The sequence below is a fragment of the Oenanthe melanoleuca genome, unplaced genomic scaffold, assembly GCF_029582105.1.
Source record: "Oenanthe melanoleuca isolate GR-GAL-2019-014 unplaced genomic scaffold, OMel1.0 S001, whole genome shotgun sequence".
Lineage (NCBI taxonomy): Eukaryota > Metazoa > Chordata > Aves > Passeriformes > Muscicapidae > Oenanthe > Oenanthe melanoleuca.
In genome coordinates this window covers 3,498,460-3,511,270 of record NW_026612650.1, presented here as the reverse complement: position 1 = coordinate 3,511,270, position 12,811 = coordinate 3,498,460, and the positions used below count along the sequence as shown (strand labels likewise).

Here is a 12,811-nt window from a genome sequence, read left to right as displayed (position 1 = left end):
AAACAATGAAACCCCTTGTTGCTTTTAAGATATTGCAAATTCAGAAATTCCTTCTGTGGTTGGAGAGAGTCCTTTTGTGGGGTGTGGCTCAGCTCACTCAGTCTGTCTCAGCCCCTCCAGTGCTGGAATGCCACGTCTTGGCCTCAGCGGGACACAGGCGTGAGCATCTGGTGTTCTTCTGGGTGTTTGCACCTGAGCAGGGCTGAACAGTTCCAAGAAAAGGAACAGCCACAGCCCAGGGAACTTCTCTGCCTCAGATAGCTAAAAAAACAACTAAAAGCAAAGGAGAGCTCTCTCCCGCTCACTGTCCGTGCTGCAGAACAACACACACCAAGAGAGCGAAAGAATTCCAGGGAAGTGAAGATGAAACTTCTGCCCACAAAAACTGTGTGTGTGTCTTTCCCCCCTTCATTCTCGGAGCCAGTCCCAAAGGTGCAGAACTTTTTCCTGGGCTAAACAGATGGATGGGGATATGTTACAGCACGAGCAGGTGATAGGTTGCTGCAAGCTTCCTGAAGCATCCCCATGAAGGGAGTGCTACACCAAGCACACAGCAAATACCACACTCACACACAGCAGCTGGTTACGTGAAATGCTGGAGGAAGGAAGGGTCTTTGTATGGGTTACCAGTGAAAGAGTGTAGGACAAAAGGGACAAAAGACAGGTGTTGTAATTCGGTAAATGAGGTAAAAGGAATGAAATCAGCATACCCTGCAACCTCCTTCCAGCTAGTCCCCAGTTCATGTCCTCCTTCCGGTCCTGTGACCTTCCCCTGAGACCTTGTAGCCCACCGGGGGTCGGGTATTCTGATCCTAGTCTCCCTGTGTCCTCATCCCATTGGCTGCCAGCCAAGGCCACTCCCATTCCCCTCTCCTGAATACCTGGTTCCCAGAGAGTCTCGCCCTCTTTCGGGCCACACCATCGCCATGGAATAAACTGAGACTGAAAGAGCCTCCTTTGTATCCTTTTTCCATCCATGCTATGATACTTGTCTGATCTTAAGTAATTAGGAAAAAGACACAAAGTATCATAGCAGTTGGCGCCCAATGTGGGGCTTCATTTTTAGACCCCATTTTGGCTAAAGTCCCTGTTTTAGGACTTTAAAAGGCCCGTTGGGCTGTTCGAGTACCTCCGTGGTTCGGAGCTGCTTTTTACCAGCCCCGAACATAGGAGGGTGAAACGGATAACTTCTCTGCGAAATCGGAGGAGCCGGTTCTGGATCGGAACTTTTGCAGAGTTACGCCGCGACCGCACTCCGTCTGAGAAAGATCTGCTGAGTGGACCATCATTATAGTGGACGTCTCAAGCCCTTTAATTGATATGACGGTTTGCCACATGGAGAAAAAAAGCTACCCTCCAGTTAACCCTGTGAAGAACCCCATCCAAGTTGTCTTCCTGTTAGCCTTGAACAGTTTGGCAGCGGCGTGGATCGTCCCTCAGCCACATCAAAGCTCCTAATGTCCATGCTGCTCTGCGAGATATGAACCACCTGATTAGACAAGTGAAGCAAGAAACAAAAGACTGGTTTAATGAACTGTTCAAGGGCTGGGGGTTTTCTGGGTGGTGGACTTCCATAGTCAAAACCATTATGTTATTTGTTGTTATTCTTTTCCTTGTAGCAATGGCATTTGGAATCATATGTCATTTAATATTTAAGGCCATTAATGGTATCATTCCTTCTACCTCAGTGGACAATCATATAGAGATGACAAATATAAAACAATCTAACTCTCCCGCTTATCACAAATGGTGGGCAAAATAATAAATTCGGACTAGAAATGTGCAGCATGGTCAGTTGTTGTGGTCAGTGGTTGTGGTCCCTCGAGGTGTTCAGTGGTGTGTGGTCAGTGGCAGTGTGGTCAGTGGGTGTGGTGAGTGAGTGTGGTCAGTGGGGTGTAGGCAGTGGTGTGTGGGCCAAGGGTGTTGTCAGTGGCTGTGGTCACTGAGAAGGTCTATATTGTTTGGTCAGTGGAGGTGGTCACTGTGTTTGGTCAGTGGGTATTGTCGGTGGGTGTGGGTAGTGGGGTGTGGGCATTGGTGTCTGGGCAGTGGGTTTGGTCAGTGGGTGTGTTCATTGGTGGTGGTCAGTTTGGGTGGTCAGTGGGTGTGGTCAGTGGATTGCAGTCAGTGGGTGTGGACAGTTGGTGGGTCACTGACGTGTGGTCAGTTGGTGTGCTCATTGGGTGTGGTCAGTGGAGTGGCTATTTGGTGTGGTCAATGGGTGCAGTCAGTGGGCATGGTCCTTGCAGTGGTCACTGGATGTGGTCACTCGGTGCTGTCAGTGGCATGTAGTGAGTCAGGTTATGGTCAGTGAGTGTGGTCAGTGGCTTTGGTCAGTTGGGTAGTCAGGTGAGTGTGGTCACTTGGGTGGCCAGGAGTTTGGTCACTGGGTGTGGGCAGCATGTGTGAACGGTGGGTGTGGTCAGAGGGTGCTGTGATTGGGAGTGGTTGGTGGGTGTACAGTAAGTTTTTGGGTCATTGGGGTGTGGTCAGGGGGCCCAAGCTGTGCAGAGTGGTCATAGGGTGTGGTCAGGGGATGTGGGCTGTGGATGTCATGAGTGGGAAAATTTGGTGGGCTGTGGTCAGTGGGGGTATGGGCATTGGTATCTTGGCAATGGGTGTGTTCATTGGGTGTGGTCAGTGGTTCTTTTCAGTGGGGGTGGTCAGCACAGTGTGGTCAGTGGGTGTGGCCATTTGCGGTGGTCATCGGGAAGGTGCTTGGCCTAGGCAAAAGGAGGCTCCCTGTGTGCCCTGCTCCCCTCTCCCTGAGCTCCTGAGAGCTCTGCAGCCTCTGCTGTCATCCCATCTGCCCAGGCCAACAAAACAGTCCTGGCCTTGGGGCCCTGCAGAGCTGCTCCTGCTCCAGGCCCAGGGCCCATCCCAGAGCTGGGGCAGCCACAAAGCTGTGCCCATTGCTGTTCATTGCTGCTCTGATGAGGATGGATCCTCAGCTGCTTGGAGGTTGGTGGTGAATTTTACTTTTCTGACAGCCACTTCTTTCTTGAGCTCTTCAGTTCAGAAATTCAGTGACAAGGACTCGTAAACATTTGCTCAAAACACCCAAACAAGTAAAGCCCCTGGGAATAATTTAAGTTTTCAATTCTTCTGTGGTTACTTAGACAGATTTCAGAAGTTTATTCCAAGTCAATATATTATCTTGAAAATAATTGAGAGAAAAGGATTTTGTTTAGTATTCTTTTCCTCTTTATAGATTGATATCAGCAATGTCAAAATGATATTTATCCCCAGAACCTTCTAATGCAGTCTGAATAGATATGAAAATCAAGACTTCTCAAGTCTCACAATCAAAACACATTATAACAGCCCATCCCTACCATTCCCGTCATCCAAATCCTGGGACTCCTATGGATCAGGAATGGTGTGGCCAGCAGGACCAGGGCAGTGATTCTTCCCTTGTGCTCACAACTGGTTGGGCAGCGCCTCAAGAGCAATGTCTAGTTCTGGGCCCCAAATTTAGGAAGGAAATGGAGAGACTGGAGCATGTCCAGAGAAGGGCTGTTGAGGGCTGGTGAGGGGTCTGGAACACAAGTTCCACGAGGAGAAGCTGAGGGAGCTGGGGTTGATTATCCTGGAGAAGAGGAGGCTCAGCTGAGACCTCATCACTCTCTACAACTCCCTGACAGGAGGGTTCAGCCGGTGGGGGTCGGGCTCTTTTCCCAGGGAACAGTGACAGGACAAGAAGATGCAGCCTTAATCTGACACAGGGAAGTTTAAGCATGGACATTAGCAAATATTCTTGACAAAAAGGGTCGTTGGGCATTGGAATGGGCTGCTCAGAGAGGTGGGTGAGTCACCATCCCTGGAAGTGTTTCAGCATAGACTGGATGTGGCACTGAGTGCCATGGTGTGGGTGACAAAGTGGTGTTAGGTCAAAGGTTGGACTTGATGCTCTCAAAGGTCTTTTCCAGCCTGGGTGATTCTGTGATGATTGTGACACTGCAGGGCCCTGGGGAAACAAGGGGCCATTGTTCCACTGCAAGGACTCTTGGAACTAAGGGAACAACTGTGACACTGTGGTGCCCCATGGAACCAAGGGTCCCTCGTGACACTGCAGGATCTTGTGGAACCAGGGCTCCATTGTGACACTGCAGCACCAAGGAATTCATGGTGGCACTCAGAGGCCTCATGGAACCAAGAGGCCACAGTGACACTGCAGGGCCTTGTGGGACCATGCAGAGCATTGTGACAGAGCAGGACCTCGTGTGATGATGGGGCCATTGTGACACTGCAGGGCCCCATGGAACCAAGGGACCAGTGGTGCTCCTCAGGGACTCATGGAATGAAAGAAACATGTTTGACACCGAGGTGCCCCTTAGGAAAAAAGGCCATTGTGACACTGTGGAACCAAGGAGAGCATTGCTGCACTGTGAGACCTCATGGAACCAAGGATCCATTGTGACACTGCAGGGCATAAGGATCCAGGGGACATTGTGACACTGCAGGGCTCCGATGGAACCAAAGGGACATTGTGACACTGGGAGGCCTCCTGGAATCATGGAGATCAGTATGACACTCTACAGCCTCATGGAACCTTGGTGTCACCAAGTTGCCTGGCAGTGTAGATGTGCTGGAGGGTAAGAGGGCTCTGCAGAGGGATCTGGACAGGCTGGATCCAGGAACCAAATCCAAGAAGGTGAGGTTTAACAAGACCAAGTCTTGGCTCCTGCACTTTGGCCACAACAACCCCTTCAGCATTACAGGCTGGAGACAGAGGGAATGGACAGCAGCTAGGCAGAAAGGGATCTGATGGACAGCAGGCTGGGCATGAGCCAGCAGTTTGTCCATGTGGCCAGGAAGGTCAATGGCTCCTGGCCTGGATCAGGAATGGTGTGGCCAGCAGGACCAGGGCAGTGATTCTTCCCCTGTGCTCAGCACTGGTGAGGCTGAACGTTGAGTCCTGTGTCCAGTTCTGGGCCCCTCAATTCAGGAAGGACATGGAGGGGCTGGAGCATGTCCAGAGAAGGGCAACAAGGCTGGTGAGGGGTCTGGAACACAAGTCCTGTGAGGAGCAGCTGAAGGAGCTGGGGCTGTTTATGGTGGAGATGAAGAGGCTCAGGGAGACAAGGTAGTGTCAGGGCATAGGTTGGACTTGATGATCTCCAAGGTCTTTTCCAACCTTGCTGATTCTGTGTCTTTTACTTATTGGTAATAGGTTGACAATTAGCTCTTGTTTCCTTGAGATTCTAATCCACCACAATGGTCTCCTTGGTTCCATGAGGTCGCACTGTGAAACAGTGGATACTTGAATCCATGAGTTTCCATTCCATCACAATGGTCTTTCAGATTCCATGAGGCCCTGCAGTGTCACTATGCAGTCTTTGTTCCATATTTCTCCATTGTGACACAATGGCTTCCAGTGCTCTATGAGGCTGTGCTGTGAAACTGTGGACACTTGAATCCATAAGATTCCACAGTGTTACAATGGTATCCTGGGTTCCATGAGGTCCCTCTTTGTATCAATTTAGACTTGATTCCATGGGATTCTACTGTGTCATAATGGTCTCCCGGCTTTCATGAGTACCCACTGTGTTTACAATTAACACTTGGTTTGAATCATGATTTTAAAGAGTTAAAATATTAGCTCAGCGTAAGAAGCAATTAATATAGATCAGGGTGTAAGTTAGATGAACAAGTGATAGGTTAATGATTATTAGATGCTTAAACTAAAGATAATAGAGGTATTGTTTCCAATTATGAGCTTGTTTCAGTTTCCTTTATAGAAAGAGATGGAGTAAGTGAACCATTGTAAGAACAGGTTGAAATCATTAGAACAATGCCTAATGCCTGAACTTCATACCAATCTATCACGAAGCAGAGGACCTTAGATTGTGCCAAAAGGTCAAGGAGACCTGATGAAGACTTTTCTTACTTCATCTTTCTAGACCACTGACCCAATTTGAGACCATCTACCCAATTCAACAGTAGAATTGTGCACACGTGAAGGACTAATAGCCTCACTTTAATATGGAGTGGGGATGAGAGATGCTGGGGTTCTGTATATGCATAGAATGTAAGATTTTGAGAAATAAATAAAAGGCAAGGAACCTTGTCTGAGGCTGCCATGTCTCAAGGGGACAACTCCCGTGCAGCCTGCTGGCATCTTAATAAACAGACCACTTTCTAACTTTAACTAGTTAGAGAGTTTTGTCCGTGAACATAGAGTTTTTAACAATTCAGGCTCCTCATGATGCCATTGTGTCACTGTTCTCTCCTGTGATTCATGAGGCTGTGCTGTGTCACAATGGACACTTGCATCCTCCAAGGCTGGAGATGTCCCAGTGGCACTGGGTTTCCATCAGGCCAAGCTCTGCCACAATGGGGCCTTGGTTCCATGAAAATCCATTGCATCACAATGTTCTTCTTAGTTTTACAAGAGCCTGATGTGTTGACAATTGACCCTTTGTTCCTTGAGGTTCTATTGCATCACAGTGGTCTCTTGGATTCTATGGAGGCCCTGCTGGGTCAAAGAGGAGCCTTTGTGCCATATGTTTCCATTGCAGCACAATGGTCTCCAGCATTCCATGAGGCCACACTGTAAAACAGTGGGCACTTGGTTCCATGAGTGTCCATTCCGTCAGAATGATCTCATGCATTCCATGATGCCGTGCTGGGTCACAGTGGAGCCTTTGTTCCATGTCTTCCCATTGTGACACAATGGTCTCCAGTGCTCTCTGAGGCTGCACCATGAAACTGTGGACACTTGGTTCCATGAGATTCCATGTTGTCACTGTCAGGAAAATCCACAAATGCCAGAGCTTTATGTCCAAAAATGAGACAGAGGAGTCCTTCCACTTTATTTGAATAAACAGAGAGAGTTCACTGGAGGACATTCCTGCAGGGTTTTCTCTCTCAAGGTTTCAGAGGGTGCAGCCTCCTTTTATCTTAAACTCCTGGCTGCACGTTGCCCTCTTCCTTTCCCCACTGGTCGAGGTACAGGGAAGGTACAGCCTTTCTGACTCACCTGCCCCATATCTCCCCTTGAACATGGCATTTTCCCCTGAAGTTCAGCCTCATGCAGACCATTGTCTGTTTCAGGAGCCAAGCTCTCTGTGCCCAGTAATAAACCTGCTGCCCAAAGGCAGTAGAAAAATTATGGCCAATTTCAAAGACCTTAACACTCATCCCTCACTCATGAAATGATTTGTAAAGACATTATCATACATCTCTCCTTTCAGATTGATGTTTTCTGTGCTGGTGACAGTCTTTTAAGCCCAGCCTTCTGCCTGATATCCCTGCTGTTGTAGTTCCATGGACAGAGGTTGTTGTCTCTTACCCCTTCCATGGGCAGGCCGTTGTTCAGCCATCTCCAGGACAGCAGGGCCCCACCCCACATCACTGCTACCTGGGAAGATGAAAACCATCACTCCAAATGTCCCCCTTCTCCTTCTTCCCAGGCATTTGGCCCTGCCAGGGGGGTTTGCTGCTGATTGCCATAGGGAAAATGAAACCCCTGTGACACTGTGCAGCCCCATGGAACCAAAGGGCCAATATGACACCACGGGGCCCCATAGAACCAAGGACACCCTTATGACACAGCAGGAACCAAATCTCCACTGTGACACTACAGAACCTCACAGAGCCAAGGGGCCATGGTGACACAGCAAAGCCTCGTGGAACTGAGGAGTCCAAAGGTCTAAAAGAGTTCTTGCAGGGTTGTGCCTTGGGAAGAAAACATCCTGGTGGCAGCTTGGGCTTGGCACACCCTTAAGGACGGTGTCTGTTTGTAGTGGGGGAACTCAGGAGTTTTAGATTGCTTCAAAAATGAAAAGGGAAAAACCCTGTTTGCCTGAGTGCAGCCAGTTCTCCAAGCAAAGCAGGTCCCAGGTGAGGGAGGACAGACAGGATGGGGCAGGGGAATGTGGAGCCAGGTTGTCCACACTGGGTCAGATATCAAGGCACAGCTTCTCTGAGCAGGCCAGACCTTCTGAGGAGACACCCTGGATTATTATCAATCACAGAATGCTGCAATCACCTCTTACCAAAAGAGAACAGCTATAAAAGACACCCTCTAAGATAAGAATACATATTTCTTAGAAGCTGTTTGAAATATTTCTCCATAAATGGAGTTGAAAAACTTCCTAATGAACTGTACTAGACCAGAGAAAAATCAAGGCAGAGCCATAGTTTGATAGGACTTGCTTGATCCAAGTGAGGCCCCTGGTGCATTGGGTGCTGATCACTGGAACCTCAGGGCCTGAGAGGAGATTGCACAAACCTTTCCAGGAGTCCAAGGCAGAAGAAAAACCCAAAGTGTCTCAAAGCATTAATGGGTCCCACTGGGATCCATCCCCAACACAGGCTCCTCATGGACTTTTTGGAGGAGAGGATGGGAGGTCATGATTGCAGAAAAACTTCTCAGAGACTGAGAGAGAAAAGGAAAAAGGAAAATACATTAAAATCTGAAGCACCTAGAGGCATTGAGCCCCACTGAGTGTTGTTCCTGACAAAGGCTCTCAAGAGACTAATTAAAGCAGATAACTGGAGGCCATGATTGCACAAAGTTCTCAGGGACTGCAAGGCCAAAGCAAAACCCAAAGTCCTCTGAAAAACCTGCAGTCTCTGGGAGCATGAAGGAGCCCCCAGGGCCATTCCTGACCAAGGCTCCCCAGGGACTGGTCCCAGCAGATCCCTGAGGCCACTGGGATGTGGGGAGATGCTGAGGGCAGCACAAGGGGTGACAGTGCCCAGCCTTGCTGGGGCTGTGCCAGGAGGCCCCAGTGCCTCAGGACAAGGTGTCTCCTCCCAGCCCTTGGTGGCACAGACCCTGCTGTGCCCCAGGGCACCAAGATTTGGCTTCTGCTTTTCCCCTCCTGTTACCACTCTCTCCAGTTCCCTGGAGGAACTGGGGACACTTTCTCAGTTGTGTCCCCCCAGTGGCACCCATTAAAACTTCAAGAATCTTTAGAGTTTGATTCTGACTTGGAGTTCTTGAGAGGTTTCTTCAGCTCCCTCTTGATGATTGATGTTCAGGGCCTCAGCACCAAACCCCCAAGAGGGTCATTAAAGTCCTTGTGCTGTGTCTGTGCTGCTGAGCTGGGCTGGGCTCCTGGCACAGAGGCAGCTCCTGGCAAGGGCAGCACTGCAGAGAGACAGCTCTGCCCAAGAGCAGCTCCTGTGCACAGCCCAGCAGGGCTGGGGCACTGCCTGCAGCCACTCTGGGCACAGCACAGAGCTACAGAGGGGTTAAACTCAGCCTGGGCTGGGAGCACAGAGCAGAGCTCACTGAGGGCTCACTAGAGCAGAAATCCTCACAGTGTTTCAAACAGCCACTCTCTGGCTGTGGGAAGATAAACTGCAGTTGCTGCAGGGATCTCCTCAAGCTGGCACATCCCACAGCTTTCAGGACCTTCCAGGAGGAGTCTCAGAGCTGCTGCAGTGCAGGGGATGTGGCTCTAGGGCAGGGCTGGGTTTCCCTGCTGCAGCACCCGAGGCACAGCCCCAGACAGCTCCCTGTGTCCAGGCTCTGCTGCAGGGCTGAGCAGCCGGGGTTGCAGCCAGGGGTGCCCAGGGCTGTCCTGCAGAGCAGGGTCCTGCAGCCCAGGGCGCTGTGCTGGGGCAGGGACTCTGCTGCCTGCCAGGGACAGCTCTCAGCCAGCCCGGGGAGCTGCTCCCAGCGCTGGGGGAGAAGCCGTGGGGGCAAGGAGCAACCCTGAGCAGGGCAGGTGCTGCTGCTGAGAGGTGCTGGGTGGGGCAGGGCTGCTCCCAGCTCCAGACCAGCCTGGGCACAGCTCCGGATGACAGTTCCCAAAAGAAGGTAAACCTGGGATTGCTGTAAAGATCAGGAGCTTTCCTGAGAGTGTTTTAAATTTCCTCCTTGGAGCAGGGTGAGAAATTTGGGTTGATGGCAAAAAGATTTTTGCTTTTTATACATTTTTCCTATATTCATAGCTCTGTAAACTATTATTATTATATAGTTATAAGACTATAATTCTTAATTGACTCTATTAAACCCTTAAGTAACTCTATAAACTACTATTATATACTTATATAACTGTAATCCTTAATTAACTCTAGTACATTTCCTAACCTTTCTCTTAGATTTTTTGAGAACAATAAGCTGACCTTCTAAATACATTCCTGAAATACTGTATAGTCTTATTATCAGGAAGAGGTCCTACAAGAAGAACTGTTTTTTTTTTTTTTACCCAGAATGTGAGCATTCATAACAAAACTGGAGCAAAGAAGCCCTTGGACCCTCTCCAAGGGTTGACTCAAGGGTATCTAACAGGCACAACTGACTCTCCTAATGGATGTTCCTGTTAAATATCCTAGTTAATCAACCCTAATAGATTGTTGGAATTGGGGGCTGGATGTGCCCCATCCCCACTGGGACACCTGGAAGCTTCCAATAAAGGTTTGGTTTTTACTTTACTGTTCTAACGGTGTTGCAAGGGTTTTTTTTCTCTTTTGATTATAGACAACAGGGGGATGAGGGGGGAATTGTAATCAGAGAATGACGGAACATTCTGAGTGGAAAGGGACACACAGGATCTGCAAAGTAATGTTTGAATATTTACAGAGAGTCCGGATCTGTAACTTTGGGTGGTCAGTCTCTCTGCTGGAGCCTCCCAAGGAGCTTTCAGCCACTCCCCAGCCCTGGGCAGCACCAGCATCCCCTTTGCAGGGCCCAGCAGGGCTCTCCTGAGCTGCCCTTGCCCACCTGCAGACAGACCCTGCCCCAGGCAGGGCCCTGCAGACAGGCAGGTTTCTGTGGGGTGGGATGGGCTCTGTGAGCCTGGCAGGGACAGGGCAGCTCTCAGGAGGGAAATGTCCCTGCTCTGCTGAACAGAGCAATGCTGGGGGCAGGAGGGCACTGTTGGTGTGTGGGAGGTGCTGTGCACAGCTGGGCATGGGAACACTGCCCTGAGTACCTGGCTGTCTCTGCCCTGCCCTCTCAGGCACAGCACCACAACATCTTCTCTAGTTTCTGCACTCCTCTGATACTGTCATTGTAATCTGCTGCTCTCAGGGAGGCTCTGGGATTGCAGCAGCTGAGTCAGGCACTGCCCTTGGGATTCCTGCCAGGCTGGGGTGTCCATGGGAATGGGGTGTCCAAACTTCCCTGTGACCTGTGGGGCTGTGGGCAAAGCAGTCCATGGGATAGGGGAATGAGCTGAGCCCCCTCCCTGAGATCCCATCATGGGCACATCTGGGGGTCTCCTTGCTGTGTCCTTCCAAGCTCTGAGCTGCCCTCCTGGGTGCAAATCTGTGCCAGAGCCTCTCAGAGCTCCCTGAGTGTCCCACAGGGAAGTGCAAAGATGCCACAGCTGAGGAAATGCTGTTGGGTTTACCAAGGGAACCGCGAGTGTCCTTGGCAGAAGGGGGTGCTGAGATCTTGCTCAGAGACCTTTAGAGAGGGTGAGACATTCAGGGATCCCTCTGCTCTGGGCAAGGTCTGGCCTATCCCAGGGTGACACAGGAGTGTGACTGTACTCTGATTGCAGCCAAAGGTGCAAACCCAGGGCAGTTGGGAACAAGCCCATCCAGACCCTCACCTTGCCCTGAGCCACAGGGAATCCTTTGCCTCTCACATCTCTCAGTGGAAAACTGTGAGTACAGCAGAAATGCTGTGGATTTGTGTCCTCATAGAATCAGGAATGATGTGTGGGCAGGAAAATAATAGCTAAAATTCCTTCCTGGTCTCCATGCCCTTTAGAAGTGGGAATGCAGAAGCAGCAGCCTTTTAGAAGGGATTCCATTGAGGAATCCTGAATATACAGTCTTGTCCCTCTGCCACACAGCCACAAACCCACGGCGGCAGGGCAGGGATGGCTCCTAGAGAGCCCCCTGCACAGGCCTGGCTTGTCCTGCAGCTCTCAGAAAGCACAACTGGAGCTCAGTCAGGGACCTGGGAGAAAGTTTCCCAGAGCAGAAACAAGGGAGGCGAGTCACAGCAGGACAGCATACAGAGAATTGACCAGGTCTGGCTCAAAGCAGCCTCCTGACTTGTCACTGTCCTTTATCCATGAACAGGTCCCCATGTTTGGCCAGAGCAAATGTCCAACAGCAGCTCCATCAGCCACTTCCTCCTGCTGCCATTGGCAGACACGCGGCAGCTGCAGCTCCTGCACTTCTGCCTCTTCCTGGGCATCTCCCTGGCTGCCCTCCTGGGCAACGGCCTCATCATCAGCGCGTAGCCTGCGGCCACCACCTGCACACCCCCATGTTCTTCTTCCTGCTCAACCTGGCCCTCACTGACCTGGGCTGCATCTGCACCACTGTCCCCAAAGCCATGCACAATTCCCTCTGGGACACCAGGACCATCTCCTACTCAGGATGTGCTGCTCAGTTCTTCTTTCTCTTCTTTATCTCAGCAGAATATTTCCTCCTGACCGTCATGTGCTACGACCGCTACGTGTCCATCTGCAAACCCCTGCACTACGGGACCCTCCTGGCAGCAGAGCTTGTGCCCACATGGCAGCAGCTGCCTGGGCCAGTGGCTTTCTCATGCTCTGCTGCTCACAGCCAATACATTTTCCCTGCCCCTGTGCCATGGCAATGCCCTGGGCCAGTTCTTCTGTGAAATCCCCAGATCATCAAGCTTTCCTGCTCACACTCCTACCTCAGGAAATTTGGGGCTTCTGCTTTTACTACTTCCTTAGCACTTGGTTGTTTTGTATTCATTGTTTTCTCCTATGTGCAGATCTTCAGGGCAGTGCTGAGGATCCCCTCTGAGCAGGGACGGCACAAAGCCTTTTCCACCTGCCTCCCTCACCTGGCCGTGGTCTCTGTGTTTATCAGCACTGGCACATTTGCCTACCTAAAGCCCCTCTCCATCTCCTCCCCATCC

The 12,811-nt window shown here is 50.6% G+C and overlaps 1 long non-coding RNA gene across 1 annotated transcript; it reads left to right on the top strand.

Annotated features, from left to right (window-relative positions):
* Positions 1-9,365: 9,365 nt before the first annotated feature.
* Positions 9,366-12,282, top strand: LOC130266212 (uncharacterized). Its single transcript, XR_008842766.1, has 3 exons — positions 9,366-9,775; positions 10,171-10,375; positions 11,995-12,282. It is a non-coding gene; the product is annotated as an uncharacterized LOC130266212 (long non-coding RNA).
* Positions 12,283-12,811: the final 529 nt, after the last annotated feature.